This window comes from Balaenoptera physalus (assembly GCF_965194825.1).
Source record: "Balaenoptera physalus genome assembly, chromosome: 19".
In the NCBI taxonomy this organism is placed as follows: Eukaryota; Metazoa; Chordata; class Mammalia; order Artiodactyla; family Balaenopteridae; genus Balaenoptera; species Balaenoptera physalus.
This window is the reverse complement of record NC_138900.1, coordinates 59,011,168-59,031,485: the sequence shown is the minus strand read 5'-3', so window position 1 is coordinate 59,031,485 and position 20,318 is coordinate 59,011,168. Positions and strand designations below refer to the sequence as shown.

At 42.5% G+C, this 20,318-nt stretch overlaps 1 protein-coding gene and 1 long non-coding RNA gene across 3 annotated transcripts in view; one reads left to right on the top strand and one right to left on the bottom strand.

Moving 5' to 3' along the window:
* WWOX (WW domain containing oxidoreductase) overlaps window positions 1-20,318 on the bottom strand; it is a 969,100-nt gene that overhangs the window by 303,367 nt on the left and 645,415 nt on the right. The gene's annotated exons all lie outside the window — the stretch shown is intronic.
* The window catches only part of LOC309649365, a 634,437-nt gene continuing 628,793 nt past the window's right edge, over window positions 14,675-20,318 (top strand). Inside the window, exon 1 of the long non-coding RNA XR_014257060.1 lies at window positions 14,675-16,129. This is a non-coding gene — a long non-coding RNA (uncharacterized lncRNA). The remainder of the gene's footprint in view (window positions 16,130-20,318) is intronic.

Below are 20,318 nucleotides of genomic sequence, written 5' to 3'. Positions count from 1 at the left end.
TCCCCCAGCCTCAAAATAAGCGAAAGTGATCTTTGAGATCAAGAAGAGAAGAGAGCTGGAAACAAAAAGGTTTATTGCCTTGAGCTGTCAGGTAGCACCAGCTAATGGCACTTCGTGGGCAGTAGAATGTTAGAAACAAGAATTAAAAAGCTACCAGCGACTGTAACACATATATATGGAATCTAAGGGGGAAAAAAAAAAAAAAAGGTCATGAAGAACCTAGTGGTAAGACGGGAATAAAGACACAGACCTACTAGAGAATGGACTTGAGGATATGGGGAGGGGGAAGGGTAAGCTGGGACGAAGTGAGAGTGTGGCATGGACATATATACACTACCAAACGTAAAATAGATAGCTAGTGGGAAGCAGCCGCATAGCACAGGGAGATCAGCTCGGTGCTTTGTGACCACCTAGAGGGGTGGGATAGGGAGGGTGGGACGGAGGGAGACGCAAGAGGGAAGAGATATGGGAACATATGTATACGTATAACTGATTCACTTTGTTATAAAGCAGAAACTAACACACCATTGTAAAGCAATTATACTCCAATAAAGATGTTAAAAGAAATATATATATATATATATATAATATAGAAGAATTTATCATTTCTTCAGGAAGGGTCACTTAAAAATGAAAAAAGTAGATTTTTTTTTTTATATCTTCCTCCAACAAACTAGGCAAGTAATTTACAAATAGTTTAAGGCACACACACAAAAAAAAGCTACCAGCGATGATGCCTCAGAACAACAAGGACTCAGGGGCCAAAGTGGCTGCCACTGGGTGGTTACCTGGAATTCGAGCTCTGAGAAGAGAAGCAATGAACCAAGGGGAAGGGTTCTCCTTCTGGATGCTGCTGTGCTACGTGAAGTGAGTTCTCAGGTCACTCTCAGAAAAGGGAAGGAGAGTGCCCTGCCCCACACAGGCCCGAACGCGCCTCGGGTAGGGTTAAGCATTTTATGCAGGCATCAGCACCTTTACGAGGCTCACCTTTTATAAGGAGCCAGCTTTTCGTTGTAAGTGGCACTGACACTACAACAAGAAAGTTCATTTCACAAAGATGATTCATTAAGAAATAAAATATTCATGGCTGACAGCTTGAAGGATCGCCATACACTTATATTCTAATGCACCTGTCCTCTCTGTCAAGTCCAATGTGCGATGTCATGTCGCCAAAGTTTTATTTAGAAATTGTTTGTCAGAGTGAGCTTTCTCATGTGAATGAAAAATTCATCCCCTCATTAAGAAGATTTTACATGAAATGTCTAGGATTTTCAATGAACGCTAGGACATGAACCAATTACTGTTAAACACTTAAAGAGACAGAGTCCTAGGCTCACTCAGCAAAACCCTTAATTGCCCAAATGTGGAGAAAATTGGACATCCCGAAAGGCAAATGGGAATCTTGATTTGGAAATTTTCTTGTCTTTTGTCACATCTGGAGAACCCTCCTCTTTAAAAGACTTGGGGGAATTCAAACACAACTCTTATATGGAATCCACCTGTACATCATTATATCCGACCCGTTCCTACACAGGCACACATCGTGCCACGGAATTTGGGATTTTTAGCCACTTGTTCAATTCCCAAAGAAAATGATTAAAATGTCCTGGAAAGGTATTGCATTGTTTCTAGCTATTTCTTTCTTTTTTTTTTTTTTAGTTTTTAAAAAATACACTTTGTTGCCTTCATTTTATTCCTACCTTACTTTCGTAATTTGTGTAAATATCAAACAGGTACCATGGAAGCAAATATATTTAATGATTCCAAAATGTTGGGAGTTGGAAGAGAGGAGAAAAAAGTCACAACAGATTAAAATACACTTGAGCTGCAGAGATAGAAGAACTCCACAAGGGAACTGCTTGTATAACGAAATAGCATTTTACACCTATGACAATGGATTAAGTTGACATTGAGACTCTTTTCTGACATATGGTCTAGTTCAGCTTAATCTATGGTAGAAAATAGTTCACTCTCCAAACCTAGTACTAGACTCACGCTCCATTCCATATATATATATATGTGGGGGTGTGCATATGTGTGTGTGTGTGTACACACACAGCTAGACTGTCACTTACAATTTCAGAAAAGGCTTGAGACTGACAATATGAAAACTGAAATTTCTCCTTCTCAACCCAGCAGACTATAAACTTTAAGGATTCTGTATTCGCTTTCATATTATGGATGCTTTAGTGAACTAGTTCAAGGAAAAAGCAGCCTTGACCCTATAGCTGTTCACTGCCATACCGTGAGACTCTAATGGTGCTTTCCAAAAGAGGGATGACTTTGACAAAGCTCTTCACTATATAGCTGATGTAAGTGGGAACCAGAATTTCAGTCTTTCTTTGTGTTTGATTATAGCTGCCTCTGCAGTTTCTTTTTTATATATATATATAATATACACACACACACACACATATATGTGTATATATATATTTTTTTTTCTTTTCATTTACACATATTTCATCTTTTATATACACATGTCTTTATAATATTTTTATATTTTCTGGAAAGCAATTGGAGAGTAAGTATCAAGAGTCTTAGAACACTTTAGATGGGAGATTCCATTCCAGGCATTTATGTCTTAAAATATCTGCAATTCAGGGTTTCGCTGGTGGTGCAGTGCTTAAGAATCTGCCTGCCAATGCAGGGGACATGGGTTCGAGTCCTGCTCCGGGAAGGTCCCACATGCTGCAGAGCAACTAAGCCCGTGTGCCACAACTACCGAGCCTGCGCTCTAGAGCCCGTGAGCCAGAACTGCTGAACCCACGAGCCACAACTACTGAAGCCCATGTGCCTAGAGCCCGTGCTCTGCAACAAGAGAAGCCACCGCAATGAGAAGCCTGCACACCGCAACAAAGAGTAGCCCCTGCTCGCCGCAACTAGAGAAAGCCTGCGTGCGGCAACAAAGACCCAACGTAGCTAAAAATAAATAAATAAAATAAATAAATTTTAAAAAATTATTTAAAAAATAAATAAATAAATAAAATATTTATTCAGATATGGAATTTTTTTTTAACATCTTCATTGGAGTATAATTGCTTTACAATGTTGTATTACTTTCTGCTGTATAACAAAGTGAATCACCTATATGTATACATATATCCCCATGACCCCTCCCTTTTGTGTCTCCCTCCCACCCTCCCTATCCCACCCCTCTAGGTGGTCACAAAGCACCGAGCTGATCTCCCTGTGCTATGCAGCTGCTTCCCACTAGCTATCTATTTTACATTTGGTAGTGTATATATGTCAATGCTACTCTCTCACTTCGTCCCAGCTTACCCTTCCCCCTCCCTGTGTCCTCAAGTCCATTCTCTACATCTGCATCTTTATTCCTGTCCTGCCCCTAGGTTCGTCAGAAACTTTTTTTTTTTTTTTTGGGATTCCACATACATGTGTTAGCATACAGTATTTGTTTTTCTCTTTCTGACTTACTTCACTCTGTATGACTGACTCTAGGTCCATCCACCTAGCTACAAATAACTCAATTTCGTTTCTTTTTATGGCTGAGTAATATTCCATTGTATATATGTGCCACATCTTCTTTATCCATTCATCCGTCGATGGACACTTAGGTTGCTTCCATGTCCTGGCTATTGTAAATAGTGCTGCAGTGAACATTGTGGTACATGACTCTTTTTGAATTATGGTTTTCTCAGGGTATATGCCCAGTAGTGGGATTGCTGGGTCGTATGGTAGTTCTATTTTTACTTTTTTAAGGAACCTCCATACTGTTCTCCATAGTGGATGTATCAATGTATGTTCCCACTAACAGTGCAAGAGAGTTCCCTTTTCTCCACACCCTCTCCAGCACTTATTGTTTGTAGCAGATATGGAATTTTTCACAGAGATGTTCAATGCTGTATTATTTAAAATTGGAAATAACTTAAATATTCAAAAGAGGAGGAAATGTTCCTCTGCTAAGTCACCAATCACGTTTAGGATTTATTTTTCATATAATACTGAGTAAATAAAGTAGGATACCGAATGCATTAAATGTACTAAGAATTTCATGAGGCAAATATAAATGCATTAAAAAAAAAAAACCCAAATGTTTAAAATGGGTATGGACGTATGGGCGATATTTTATTTCCTTTTTTTTGTTGTTTTTACTATTTTAATTTTCCATTCCCACTGGTCCACATGGGTGTAATTAAAAGGCAAGTCTAAATAGTGTCAAACTCTACACACTGCGTATCTAAGTAGTAGAGAAGTGAGCTGTTCTTTGAAATATAGACTTAAGTAAGAAGGAAAAATAATCTAATCTTTTCTATTAGGTGAATCAAATTATCGGTTAAAAAAAGGTACCCCCTTCATCTTCTGCCATGCTTGAGATATTAATGTATTGCGTTATCCCTATGGAAATTGCAAAAACTATTTACATAAATTCTCCCTGTCTACCAAATGGCAACTTGTTCAAATAAATCAGACATTGAGCCTCTGGTTTCTGTGAATTTTGGTTAGCAGAACTCTACACTGGAAATCGCATCCAATACATTTTTCACAATCTGCCCATAATTAGTTTCACTGGGAAAACTGTGAAGAACTATTTTGCTGCTTTTAAATTCATAATTTTGGTTCAAGAGCCCAGAATAAGATGTTTAGACAGAGTGAAAACTATTTTCTAACAAATCAATATTAATTTATCTGACTGTTATGGTCTCAGGAGCCAAAAAGTGTTCTTGTACTGAGCTGACAGGAAAGATTTTATCCTGACCAAGTGTTATTCAAATATTTATAAGAAAGGATAATTTAGTAAAGAAAATACAGATGGAAGAAGGCAAGAGAAATTTTTTTTTTTTTTTTTGGTGTTCCTTTCCCATTTACAAATAACAAGAACTGTAAAACAAACAAACAAAAAAGGTGGCAAATGATGAGTAACCCCCTCCCCACCTTGAATGAGCTCCTTGAAGAGCCTATTGACTATTTGGTTGACCATACTCCACAAACTAAAGTGGGTCTTGAGGCACTTCAGCCGTGGACGTGATACTTGCCATTGTACCATGGGCGCCATTTTGGTCAAGAACAAAACACTGTGCCGTAGGAGGGAAAGCTTCCCAATGACACAGCTGATGGCCAGATGGCAGGGTCTCTGGGGGTATGAACTGAGGCTGGGAGGGAAAAGCAGAAAAAGAAATAGAATGCACTGCCTGTGCTTTTAACATTCATTACCTTATTTAATTCCCCCAACAGCCGTGAGATAAGATTTTGTGTGTGTTTGTGAACTTTTTATTGGAGTAAAACATAATGCTCAAAACCAAAAAGAGCACCAAACACACGTGTGTCACTAAATGAACTTTCACGAATGGAACACAGCCAGAAACCCTGACCAAGAAACAGAACAGAAGCAACATCTGAGAGCCCACCCCATGCCCCCAGCCAGGCTCTCCCTACGACTTCCAAGATATGGATAGCTTGCTTTTCACTGAAGTTCTTACTCTTACAAGTACAGTCATATAGGGTGCTGTCTTTTGAATCTGCCTCCTCTCTCTTGACATAAAGTTTTCAAGGTTAATCCATATTGTTGGGTTTGGTGGTGAGTCATTCATTCTCATTGGTGTGTACTGTCCCGTTGTGTGAATATACCAGTTTATTCATCCCTTCTACCTCTGATAGACATTTGGGGAGTTAACAGTTTTGAGTTATCATGATTAACACTGTTATACATATTCCCATACCTGTCTTTCGGTGAACATATACTTAGGAGTGGAATGGTAGGGGGTCAGATTTGCTTATGTTCAGGTTTACGTAGATAACTGTTAACAAATCTTCCCAAATGATTATACCAATTATATTATTGCTATGGTCAGAATGTGTCCCCCTGAAATTCGTATGTTGAAGCCCTAACCCCCAATGTGACTGTATTTGGAGACAGAAACCTATAAGGAGATAAGAAAGGCTAAGTGATGTCATAAAGGTAGGGCCCTCATCTGATAGGATTGGTGTTCTTTTAAGAAGAGGAAGAAACACCCGGCCTCTCTTCCTCTGCCATGTGAGCACACAGTGAGAAGGCAGCCGTCCGCAAGCCCAAAAGAGAGCCCTCACCAGGAACCAAACCAGCCAGCACCTTGATCTTGGACTTCCCAGTCTCCAGAACTGGGAGAAAATAAATTTCTATTATTTAAGTCAACCAATCTGTGGTCTGTTGTTTCAGCAGCATGAGCTCATACAATTAGGACAATTTTAGTTTTACTGGAAAGTTGCAAAGACGGTACACAGTTCATGCATACCCGTCAGCCCATTCCCCCTCATGTCCAAGGTATGCTAAGAAATTAACATTGGTATATCGTTACTAAGTAAGCCAAAGACTCTAGGCAGATTTCACCAGTTTTCTGCTACTGTCTTTTTTCTGCTTCAGGATCTAATCCAGGATACCACTGGCTTGCATTTAAGGCGTTTTATCTCTATTTCACTGACAAGAAGAAGAGTCCAGATGGGTTAAGAAGCTCGCCCAAGTTCACAAAGCCTAGAGGTGAGGCTAAGGTAATTTCAACAGCAACAACTTCCATCACTGTTTTCTGAGTCCTTCTGAGTTCCAGGCATGATGTGGCGTCATCAACTATTAAATCAGCTTTTCCTGAAGGCCGACCATTTTCTCGGCCTCTGGAACACTGAAATGAAAGGTGAACCACTAAGAAGGTTTCTGTCCTCAGGACCCCGGTTTAGCTGCAATTCCTTGTATTGACAGCAGCCACAGATGCATATACCCTGAAGTTCTGCTGCTTCTTCCTCACCCTATCACATGCTTTGCCTGTGGCACCCATACAAAGCAGGCACTAGGTAAATCTTGGCTAAACGCATGAATGCCCAAACATTTTAAAAAATGATGGCACTGTAAAAACTTGCTATTTAAGATATATGGTGTCAACATGACCCTTTTCCACATCTATGGGGTCTGAGATACTTTATCAAAAGGCAACTGTGATGAAAAAGACAGGAGACAGAAGATCATTCAGGCTCTGCCAGATCACTGTGTTGTCTTGGGCAAGTCAGTTAACCTCTCTGGGTCTGTTACCCAGGAGCTATAAAATGGGGATACTAAGACTGTCCTGGCTCCCTAGATACACTTGTCAAAGGCTTTGGACACTATAACATACGCTACACACATTAGGAAGTACTGGCCTTACGACACTTATCTTTAATAGGAAAAAGGAAATCACAGATGAAATGGAGAACACTATTTACCACCAGTTCTTTCTAATTCCAGAGGAAAATGCTTATATCCATAGAGTCACTATAGGAACCATCTGAGGAGAAGAACCATTTTGGGGGAGAAAAGCCAGAAGGAAAATCACTGATCATTCTATGACTTCTTGAGTGACCAGTGGAGACCCGGCGTATCACATGCAAATACCGTCCATCCAGATTTCACACCATGGAACTAGGAAGAATGCGATGCCGTATGACAGAAATACTCTACGGTGTTATGCCGTCATAATCAGGCTTGATTTTAAAGCTGGGCAGTTATTGCCTCGAGGACACAGACCATTCCTTTGGTTCCCAGCAAGGAAGCCACCAAATTGTAGGCACTCCAAAGTGCTTGTGGAATGACTATTCCATCTTCCAGTCTAAATGGGTTGGGGACTTTGATCTCTGATTTTCCACAAAAATATATTGTAATCAAAACCTATAAATCAGTTTTCTAGGAGCCCTGGTCTTCAAGAAAAACCTGGCTAAATCAGACGGCAAAATTTTTGAGACTTGATCTGTGCAGTGGTGACTTCGTAGACAAAATTTTACAACAAGTCCCAGGGGCCCAAAGAGAAGACAGTGAATGAGACAAGGGCGTTGTGAAAAACAGGATCAGGGTTTTACAGATACCTCTGAGCAGATATCATACACAAGAAGGCAGGGCAGTTCTCTGAATTGTGAACCGAGCTTAACTTAGAAACACACTCCCATGTTGGGGAAACACACTGTCTTTCCGCTCTCAACATATCAAGTTCTTTGAAATCATCCGCTTCCAGTGGTAGGGTTATCAAAAAACAGCGGCTCACGCTTAACGTGAACTCTCAGATGGACCGCCCGCGAGAGTCCATCAGCAGAGGTTAGGCAAGTGAATTCCCTCGCCAATAATAAATAAGGAGCAAAGGGAATGAAGATGGGCATTTTGGCTGGATTCCAAACACGAAAACCTGCCTATCCACCTTGAAAGCAATGCAAGATTGCAGTTTGTTTAATGTTCATCTCATGTGCTTAATTACCGATAGGGCTTGACTAATTATTTCTGGTTTTGTAGACTATTTAAACAGAGAAGGGAAGCAGCTACACACTTTTGTATCCTGAATGAGGATTTGTAACTCATTTTTTAATCGCACAATTCCCAGAGGGCTTCATTACAAACATGAAAGAAAACAGGATGCGAAATGCAGGTGACAGTCTAATTTCCACAGGTACGGGGGTAAAGCGTTAGAGTGAAGTAATGGAAAATAAAATAAAAAATAGCCTTTAGATGTTTCCAACCATGTAAAGTGTTTTCATGTTAATAAGAGAGAAAACTGCAAAGGCAGCAAAGACATCTCTGTTTGGTACTGGCATCTTTTCTGACGCCCAATTTGATCCAACATCTCTGCAAGATTATCAAATAAGCCACAAAATAGACCCCATTTTCCTTACTCACTGAAATAAGTGTTTGGTGAGTTGCATATGGCACCATCAACTTGGATCATCTCTCTGTTTTCACTCTTTTAACTTTTCTACACTTGTAATAGTAATTCTTAGTCAGGTGAAACCACTGCACAAGATTTCGAAATGTTTAGAAAAATAAGAGGCTTAAACTAAATAACAGTATGACAGACTCTAGAGGTTCCAGATTGTTATAAATTGTTAGAAATTACTTCTGGGCATGACCAATGTTGCCTCTTGGACAGAAACTGGGTTTAGTGGTCAAGAGATCAGCCACCGGTTTTGTTTTTTTGCTTTCTTTCGCTTTCTTTCTTTTTCTTTCTCCTTCCTTCCCTCCCTCCCTCCCTTCCTTCCTCCCTTCCTTCCTCCCTTCCTTCCTTTCTTCCTCCCTCCCTCCCTCCCTTCCTTCCTTCCTTCCTTCCTTCCTTCCTTCCTTCCTTCCTTCCTTCCTTCCTCCCTCCCTCCCTCCCTCCCTTCCTCCCTAGAGGTGACTCTACATCCAGGGTGGTATCAGACGTTGGGAATGTGGGGAGAGCCTGACAAATTGTGAGTCATAACCCTGCCCTTACGGCATCAATAAACTAATTGGGAGTTTGAGAAGGGCCACCGTCTATCAAGCACTTGCTGTGTCTCAAACTGAGATGCAAACTTCACCAAGCCCACATTACCCCAGCAACCAGTGCAGCAAGTGCTATTGGCCCCTTTTCCAGGTGAGAAAACTGAGGTCTGTGACCTCGGAGGCTATGATCCTTGCCCTCAGTCTCCTCAGCTTTCCTCCCTGGGTTTTTCTGCCTGAACAAATACTTAGGATTACAGAAGTTAGAACTTGTTGCCAGTAAATTTCAAGAAAGAGATTTCAGTAGCATGCTTCGGATGGAAACCAGACTGCTGGGTGCTGGGGGGAAGGGGGATATAGAGAAAGTTAAGGAATAACACTGAGGACATTTACTGAACCCTTACATATACCAGGTAATGTGCTACATTTCTTTATACACATTCTCTCCTGTCCTCATGGTAACCCTATGAAATAGGTGTTAACAATAATCATCATAATAGCTAACATTTAAGCGCTAGTGTGCTTCAGAGAATGAACCAAGCCCTTTATACGTATTATTCCATCTGATTTTCCCCAAACCCTATAAAGCTGTTATGATTATTATCATCTCCGTTTAGCAGAGGAGCAAACGGAAGCTTAGAGAAGTTAATTTGCCCCAAAGCTGTGTCAATTACTCAATGATAGAGCCAGGAATTGAGCCCAGGGGCCTCCCTGCAAAGCCCAGGCTTTTCGATGCCATACTACACCACCACTTAGCATGCCACTTCTACTTACAGTAACTCAGAGAGGCTAAGTCACCTGCCCAAGGTCACGCAGCAATGAGTTCCCTTCCACCATCTGCCCTCCTGAACATCACGCAGCACCACCTCCCCTCGTGAGGACAGCTGCTCGAGAGCCGGGCAGTGATTTTCAAAACCCCAGTGGACACTTTTCAAGCCAGAGCCAGGTAGGCTAGGAAATCTACAGAGAGCCTTACGTCCGGGAAGCCTCCTCTGTGGTGTCAGGGACAAATAAGGCAGGATCTTCGGGAACCTATAAAGACAAGTCTAATTCATTTGGTGTCAAAGACACTGACGAGGGGCATCTGGAATGGAACAGAACTGGTTTCTGATTCCCTCTCACCCAGTTGACTGTCTGTGGGATCGTGTGTCAGTCACTTAACTTTTTGAACTATTTTGCTTTTTTGAACTGTAAATGCATATAAAATTTATCAAACTACCTATGTTGCTGTGATACAGCAAGTTGGTTATATACACAGGGATACTTCTAGACTCATTCATTCAACAAGTATTTACTAGCTGTCTATCTTGCGCTGGGCACCACAGCACACGCTGATGAGCAAAAAAGACAAACAGCCCGATACTTATGAACTTATATTCTAGAGGGCAGGGAATAAACCAAAAGTTCATATAGGTCTATGTCTATATCTACATGATGTAATGAGAAATAGAAAACAGGGGGTGAAAGGATCACGAGGCAGTTTGTCATTTTATAGTGAGTGGTGAGGAAAGACTGCACTGAGAAACTGACATCTGAGCAAAGCGCCGAATTTGGAGAGGAACAGTCCACGGTGTTAGATGAGAACATTCCACGCAGAGGGAGCTGCAAAGGCAAAGCTCCAGGGACAGGGGCACACCTGGTATGTTTGAGAAATGGCAGAAGCGGAACGAGAGAAGAGGAGATGGAGACAGGTCAGAGGGAGGAAGCGGGCAGAGCAAACAACGAGGCCCTCCCATCCTGTCAGGAAGACTTCACCTTTTAATCGGCCTGAAAAGGACGGTAATGAACAGAGTCCTAGATGGTTAAAGTAGGACTAACTTTTTGGGCTTTCTCCTCCATCTGGGTAAATTAGAAGACGAGAGAGGCGTCTAAATGCAAGATCCTCCCCGTTACTGATGGGAGCTCATGACTCAGTCCTGACCTGGGAGGGCTTTTAAGGAAAAGCATTTGTTGCTGGAAGAGTTATTTAAATGTCCCGGGGCTCTTCGAACCGGCAGAAATAGGAGCCACTTAAGTTAACAGGCAAAGTAATAAGACTATACAGAGGAAACTCACATTTTCATACTTTATGCCTTAATTTTAAGTAGAGTTATAAGATTTCCTCTAGGAATTCAGAGTGTTATTTTATGCCCCAAACTAGAAAGAGCATTCCACCGGGTTTGCCAAGCCGTTAAGATGAAAATATCTGTTTGAGCACAGCATAATAGATGGGGTGTTTAAGGAATTTTCCTTTAGATTTTTGGTTAATTTTCTTTTACGTAATTTTCTGAGATAAAATCCAGTTATAAATAACCTGAGGGTGCCCTAACTGGGCTGTTCTGAGAATGGCAAATGTTTAAGAGGCAGAACTTCTGCCTTTTAGAGATCTCTAGGGGGAAGCAGTACTCTGAAAATTATCCAAAGCAAAATAAGTCGAAAGCATTAACAAATTAAAGAGAGGGGGAGAGAGAGAAGAAAGGGGTGAAGGAGGAAACTTCTTTGACATTCATAAGATGGCAGATCTTACCCTTGAAACTCTTCTTTTTTTTTTTTTAATAAAAAGTCAAACATTCAACATCTATTTGTTGATTACAACAGAGAATTGGTGAGTCGCTATCATAGGAGAGTAACAGGAAATTCACTCTTTTGTACAAAAGGAAAGTAGAGCAAAATACAGACAAAACCCAAAGTGCAGGAGAAAGGGCATGACCATAAATTAAGAGACATTATTTAGACTGACGTACAGTAGGTGCCATCTTAAAATGAGAAGTTTTAGAGCTGCTCTTAAACATAGCCGGTGGAAGAAGAAAAGTAAGAAAGAAACAGAACCTTAAGTGTTCTTCAATGTTACAGTGTAAACCAAAATTTATAAAAGGATTATAAGGTAGGATGGGCAAGGACGTCGTGTAAACTAGCTGGAATATGACTACTTCGTCAGCACAAAAGAGAGGACGTTGGCTGCCATCCATCTGTCGTGTATATATTATCATGGAGACTGTTTATAAAAATAAGAGAGGGTGGGAGGCCCAAAGTGGGCATAACTCAAAACAGAACAAATCTGTAGGACTAGATAAGGGAGAGTGATTATTCCCAGGTACTCACAGACTAAAGCGTATCAGGAGAAAGAATTGGATCCAGTTTCTACAAAGCAGTAAGATGGCGGGAGAATCGTTTTAAAAAAAAAGAAGAAGATGCCCTAGAAACCTGTAAGTCAATAACCCTGTCACCAATTGTAAGATCATCCGGGACATGCAGAACCTCCTTGAACAAACATGTTGAAAGGGTACCCAGAGTGGTAATTGAGCAGGAAACTTGCCACTGTGGCTTAGAAAAACCAAGTCTTGCTTATGGGTTTGTCTCCATCTTTTTTAAGCTTCTGTACAAGGGGGTTGGTGAAATGGATTGGGATTTTGAGGATACCCACCTTGAGATAAAGGATACGAAGAATCAGGAAGATTATCAAGGCCAATTCCATATAGCCAAGAAAGAGAACAAAAAAGATGAAACAGTCACCAAACACCCTCTCCCCCTTAAGGTAAAGCCTGCCAAATTGAGTTGCTATTTTTTATCCTCAGCCTGGCAGATCAGACACTTCAAAATGAGATAAATACTAATTTGGGCTGGAAACCAGAAAACTCTCATATACTGGGGGAATAATAAAGTGGAGGATGGCTTACAAAGCAAGACGGCTGTCACTGAGGCCAGCACACTGAGGTCTTTACCAGAAATCTATTACTTGATTTACCAGGAGCGGTGGAGACCTAAGGAAACGGTGAACACGGAGCAGTGAAATTAGAGCTGGTTCTTCCTCGGAAAGAACCTCTGACCTGCTTAATCTCATGCCATCGTCCACCATCACTGAACTCAAACTCAAGGTGTAGAGGGCCGGCCCCAGGTCCTCTCCAGAATCCTCCTAGTCTGCTGGGTAGGAAAAGACAGTGTGTTCAAACCATCTTACTGGAAATTAATAACATTCTCAGAAACACCGGCCATGGGGAGATTCCTTTAAGAGGCCAACTCCTCAAAGGCATTCGTGGAATGGGAAACCGTTTGTGTAGAGACACGTGGTTCAAATGCCCTTCTTTTTTTTTAATGGCTGGCTCTGTGTGCTTGAAGGGGAGCTCTTGGCTTCATTGAGGTGTCTAAGGGATCATCTACCGGCTCGTCCAGAAAGGTCTAATGGAAATCACTTCTACACCTGAGTCGTGATCACATGCACACCTGTGTAGAAGGTTATGCTTGGAATGCTTAGGTAGGTATTCTGCCATCCCACCATTACCTTAGTGAGTTACGACGTTTGGCCAAAAATAAATAAATAAATAAAATAAAACAGAGAAACATTCTTCTGTATACAGGCAGAGCATAAGGCGTTTTACATTTTCTCCACGATCCGTGGCCAGTATGTCTTTTAGTCCCTTTCCATCTGAACCCCGAATGGAGAGTTCAGACACCTTCTGCCGCGAATAACACCAAGCCTGCCCTGCGGGCCAGGCACCGTAGCCGGCCCTGCGCAGGTGTTAGTTCAGGCTGCAGTTCAGGGGGGCATGACTCCCCACTTAGCAAGTGCCGCTCTTTCTCTCTGGTCTGCTCTCCCCCCACTCCCAGGCCCTCACTCCCCTGGGATCACAACTGTTCAGGCTTCAGCACTCTTTGCAGGTGCCTCACCCCAGGGCCCCCTTTCCTGACAGCCAGGGGGTCCTTCCTCATGCTCTCCTGGAGTCTCTTTCTTTACCTTTAGAACCCTCGGCATGCTTCCTGCCATGGTCGCGTGTTGTACATTTGCTAGTGGCACTAGAACGGAGTCTCCAGAGAAACCGGGACCTGATCTGTGGCCGCCCTCCCGGATCTATTCCCAAAGCCTAAGCACAGGGCTTGGCAAAGGGAGAGGGCCCTCCAAATACCCTAAATGAATGGATATCTCCCAAAGACTAAGTCTGTAACTGGATGAACAATTTGCATTCTTGTCACTTCTGCTAGATGCCAAATACTTGTGCCACTATTAAAACAAAACAAAAAAAATCAGTGTAAGAATACAGTAAGTTTGCAGGGTGATGAACAAGACTCTGGCACTAGGAACTAGTCCCGTCTTGATTCCTAAGAGGAGCCACAGGTCAGTAACTAATGGTATCTGAATCTACCTGCCATAGATTTTAAAACACAATTTTTATGGAAGCACAATACACATGCAGAGAAGTACACACGTAGTAAGTGCACATTTCTAATTTTCCACAAACCGAATGCGCCCATGTAATTAAGACTCAGATCAAGAAACAGAAGAGGGCCAGCAGTTAAATGGGGATTTGTGCGTGTGGTAATTACTGATGCTGTAATGACAACCAAGATGGCGGCTTTGGAGGGATGTTCGGAGAGTGAGTGGGGACGGTGTGTGTCTGTAGCCTCCAGCGCTGGCTCCAAGCAAATAGGACATGTGAGTAGAAGAATGAGGGACAGAAAATGGGAACTTACTAACTTCCTACCCTGTGTCCCATGATATTTTCACAATACTCACTGAAAAAAAGAAAGAAAGAAAGAAAAACACTAGTCCTGGTTAGAAGGGTTGACGCCATGGGCAGAGGCGGCTCCCTTCTGGCCAGCTGACTTTGGAAGAGTGACATTCCTGTTAAGGGCTGAGAGGCCACAGTCAGGGTCTCCACAAAACAGGAGTGGGAGAAAGAAAACAGGCTGAATGGCCAGGAAAGGCAGCCTGATAATAGCTGCTTCTCTAGAGCCTGCCTCCTGATCCATTTCCTGGCAAACCTCAGCTGGGGCTCAAGGAGGAATGTCACCATAGCTCCAAAGTCGCCTAAGGGTGAACTGGGTCTTTTGAGGCTGGTGTCACCTGTGGGTTACAGGACTTATCTCGGACCCGGTAAGGTGCAGAAGCATCAGAAACTGTGGCGGAAACAGCCTTAAGCTTAATCAAAGCCCGTGCCAGCCATTCAGTTGTCCCCTCTGTGCTTTGCAAACATCACAACGAGGCTTTAATCCGGGCATCCGGGCTCAAGTTCACCCTCTCCCTCCTCCTGCCACCGTGACATGGTTATTCAGGAAGTTCAGCAGTGCATACAGGTTACAAGAACAAGGACAAAGCCACGGGGGAAGAGATCCCCTCGCTTCCTGTCTCATGACAGCAGCTGGGGTTATTATTCCTGGCTGAATCATTAAAAAAAAAAAAAGCCCCAGGAATGTTGGAATTATTATTACATTCATTATTAGAAACGTCATTTGTTCATTGATTCGATATTCAACAAATATTTACTGAGTTGCTTCTGTGTGCCATTAGAGGTAATGTTTTTTAATTGTTTTACCTCAAAATTAAATTCCCTGAAGATTTAACCATACCCAGGAGTCTAGGGAACCCTGGCTGGTGGGACACTTGAGACTTTTGAGGTCTTATTCAGGGAGAATCAGGCAGACATTTTCAGATTTATAAGCACTGACTAGATTGGACAGGGGTCGCGGGTGGTGGTGAGGAGGGAGATAAAGAGATAAGAGGAAGAAGCATTACATATGTAAAAGATCAGATTTTTTTGAAAAAGTGTACCGAGACGATCTGACACAGAAAAATGAACACTGAATCATGAATTAGGAGATACCGTGTCTTTTCTGGCCATCACCATGATGGTAAGGTGTTCAAGCCTAGACCTCAGTTTGCCCATCTGTAAAATGAGAAGATCAGAGGAAATGTTTTTTAACGGGCTCCTATGAAAATTTGAAAAACTTCTGATTCTGAATTTATATGTGAAGCTATATGTTTTCATATAGAGAAATATTTATACTTTTAATCCAAAAACTTTTTTTTAAATTTATTTACTTTATTTATTTATCTTTGGCTGCATTGGGTCTTTGTTGCTGCACACAGGCTTTCTCTAGTTGCAGCGAGCGGGGGCTACTCTTCGTTGCGGTGCACGGGCTTCTCACTGCGGTGGCTTCTCTTGTTGCGGAGCATGGGCTCTAGGCACATGGGCTTCAGTAGTTGTGGCTCGCGGGCTCCAGAGCGCAGGCTCAGTAGTTGTGGCGCACGGGCTTAGCTGCTCCGTGGCATGTGGGACCTTCCCGGATCAGGGAGCGAACCCGTGTCCCCTGCACTGGCAGGCGGATTCTTAACCACTGCGCCACCAGGGAAGTCCCCCCCCCCCAAACGTTTTTAAGAGCAAAATTATTTCATATAAATATAGAATATGGGCTTTGCATGACATGCTGGTCTCTGAATTACTGAGAAAATTATTCGTATTTTCAAATTAGTGAAATGTATTAGAACCACAGATATTAAATTTCAAAAAGTTAATAGATATTGTTCTTTTAAAAGTTATTTTAATAAAAATTTTTAAAAATATAAATATTTTATTCTTTTTACAAAAAGCTTATGATTCTTAGAATGGACAGATATGATATGTGTCTATATTATAGTTTAGAGAAATGGGGTCAAACAAAAGAAAAATGGTCATCAGGCAAAACAGAAACCACAGTGCTGGATGTATATGGAGAGAATCTTGAGGAAGGCTATCACCTGCCTTCCAGAAAGCCTCTGTTAAGAGAAGTAAAGGGATTTACCCTTCCTGTTTGATGCTGAAGTCATGCCCTGTCAAAGCACTTAGACCTGGTCTTACATATGGACGGGTGACAGATAAGATACTTTGATCAATGATTTGTACTTGGCGTAAGAAAGTCCCCTGGAGGAAGAGAAGACTGATGGGTCTGGGAGACTTTTATCTGTGTCACTGAGCTTTCAAAACCTTTAAGCCCACATAAACACGGACTCCTGAGACGGTGATGTAGATGACAACTGCCATGTTTTCCGAATGTGGCAGCCCCACGATTATTTGGAAGAGACCCTAGAAGATGGAAATAAATATACATACACAAACTCACCCCAAAGCAAAACGGCCAAGTCTTTGCCGGCTTCTGGCTCTTCTGCGAGGCTATCTGGGGGCAATGCTTACTGTGGTTTAGAAAATAGAAATCTACAACTACGCAGCACGTGTTCGTCTAAATCAGGGCGGGGAAGGCACTGCAAGGAGGCCCCAATCCCCACGTCCGCAGAAATGCAGCAGAATCTGTAATCTATCATGACATCCGTTCCCAAAGAGCTCGTGTGCCGCTTTAAACCCTTTCCAACACACCACGCCAACTGGACGTTTGAGTTGACCAGACTGAGTCATGAAATGAATCCATTTTGCATCTTTGATCTAGACTGCTACTGGGTGAGGTGAGAGGAAGGTACGTACGTTTCTTGGGAATAAGCCTCTGTTGATGACTATGATCTAGTCAAATTCAAAATAAAGACATGTGCAGTAGGGAGACATCATGGCTTGCATGCCTGGGCAAGTGGGCACACCCAGGAGTGACTGAAGATCGTCAAAGCCACCCCCGATCTTTCCTGGAGATCCTTGTAACGTTGCGTGTCCTCAGCCCCAGCAGGTACCAAAGCAGAACTCTGTGTTGACTGGTTTGTTTCCTCAAGGCCAAGAAAGGCTTGGACCCCACCCATGCTAGAGTCCACAGGGCCCTAGTACGACAGCTGATGGCTGACTGAAATTTATATATTATTTTAATTATCTATACTAGTGTACCAATAAGTTCAGTCTAAACTAATGTCATCTAGACTAAAGTAAACAAATAAAAAATATTTACAGTGGCTATCTGAGTGATTTGAGAAATGTGGTTCTACAACCCACAGTTCAGTCTACCATTTATGTAAGTAACTCATTTAACTTCTCTGAGTCTCAGTTTCTTGATCTGTAAACTGGATGCTGTAAGAGCTACAGACGATGAAGAGTCACTGGGTGAGACAATATATGTCAAAGACTGTGTGCTACTTACAATTCCTTTCTAGAACAAAGAATCCACCAATAAATATGAAAATGTATGAGGGCTGTATCCTTTTTTTCCTTTTAACCAAGCAAAGATGTCCACTCGAGGGCTTCCCTGGTGGTGCAGTGGTTAAGAATCCGCCTGCCAGTGCAGGGGACACGGGTTCGAGCCCTGGTCCGGGAAGATCCCACATGCCGCAGAGCAACTAAGCCCGTGCGCCACAACTACTGAGCCTGCGCTCTAGAGCCCGTGAGCCACAACTACTGAGCCCGTGCACCACAACTACGGAAGTCCGCGCGCCTAAAGCCCGTGCTCCGCAACAAGAGAAGCCACCACAAATGAGAAGCCTGCGCACCGCAACGAAGAGGAGCCCCTGCTCACGCTGCAACTAGAGAAAGTCCTCGCGCAGCAGCAACAAAGACCCAACGCAGCCAAAAATAAATAAATAAAATAAATAAGTTTATATATATATAAAAAGACATCCACTCGATTTTCTTTTGTGCCCCAAATTCTGGCTTCATCCCCTCTGAGTAGTACGCAAGGGAGACTATTTGGACTTTTCTTCGCGTCACCCTGTTTTTCTTATCATTGGCCCACTCCATCATGAAGCACTCCCAGTGAGCCAAGTATGTAATGGAATGAGTCCTCCGTCAACTGTGAACACTTACTCCTCACTGAGCTTGGAGTCAAGAAGGACTAGATCCAGCCTGCAGTAAGACCCTCTAAGAAAAAAAACACAACTCTGAAACCTTCTGGCTGTAACGTTTATGCAGCCTGTAGCCAGAGCACAGATCTGAATCTTCAGACCAAAGAAAGAGTTTGCTCCCAAACCCTGATGGCTCACGGTTGGCCTCTGAACGTGGTCACCTACTGACCCTAGTATTTGAAGAAATACTTGAAACACCAGTGACCTGGATGTGGTCCTACCTCAAGGTGCATTACAGACCAGCCCCACTGCCCTGGAGAGATCATGGCTGGAAACAGTGTATTCCTGGTTCTCGGCCAGTGCCCTTGATCTGCATGTTCTGCCATTTGCTTGGGAAAATAATGCTAAGTTGCAAGACATGGCAACAAAAACACCGCCAGGAGCCGACCAGCTCACAGGGGATGCCTGGGTAGCTTGGTGGCCCTGAACACTTAAGTGATTTTGTTCCCCATCCAATCTCCTGTGGTACATTAACTTTTATTGATAGCTCAGAGCTTCAGCAACTGGTCTTGATTTTACTAACCCGAAGGACAGAGGAACAAGAGGCACCCACACAGCTGACGTGCAAGAAAAAAACAGCACGGAACGTCTAGATCAGTCTCAATGTTTTTTTCCTCTTGCTACAGCTTTCCTTTAATGAGGGTGTCAAAATTATTGCAGGTTAATCATGTCTCAGGCCCCCAAAGGGAGGGAGGCTGAAATGGCCATTTAGAAATCTGGCCACGGCTCCCTCCAGCAGACTCTTGGAGGCATGGCAAGGCATTTCAGGCAGGGCAATCCGAGCCTGAAATTGCAGGCTTGGATTTATATTACTGCTTTGGAGACTGGCAAAAGGATTCTTGGGTTTCCATAATACACGTATTAAACAGAAGTTAAACCAGGGGCTGGTGGAAAAATCTATGTAATGGAAGACAGAGAGACCAATTTTATCATTGCTTCGAAGAAGTCAACACTTCCAACTAGAATCTGCATCTTGGAGCAACCTGGTGTGCTTCTGACTCACGGACACTGAAAAGGGTATAAATGTGTTTTCCTTTCTGCGTGGAATGCTATCAGCTTCAGCTCAAAAAAAAAAAAAAAACACACATTAATGTTAAAAACGAAACAACACCAGATATGATTTGTTGAGCACCTATTATAGGCCGGGCACCATTCGTTGCACTTTACATACCTTGCTTCAATTCATCCTCATAGCACTCTTAGGAAGCATCCATTTGTATTGCCATTTTGTAGCAAAAGAAATTGAGGTTCAGACAGCATCTATAAACTGTCAAAATCCTCAGCCAGGAAGAGGAAGAGTCAGGGTTAGAATCAAAGTCAAGGGAAAAAAACAGATTGCATCCAAAATCCAACTCCTAAACATACCGCCATCTGTATGTGTACATGATCCCTACCATGTTAACATGTATGGTGTTGATTTTGACTTATTAAAACATTAGTTTCACAAAATGGGGTTTGAAAGGAACATCGAAGCAACTCTGTTTTTGTTCATCCAAGATTCAGTGATCATCGACCATGTGTCAGACCCTGTGCTAATAAGCCCGTCCTACTCAGGGAATCTCAGAGCTGTGCCTATAGGACCTCAAAGACCACAGCCTGAACCTACATTCTGTAGGCTGTGCCCAGCCTTGCTTTAAAAAA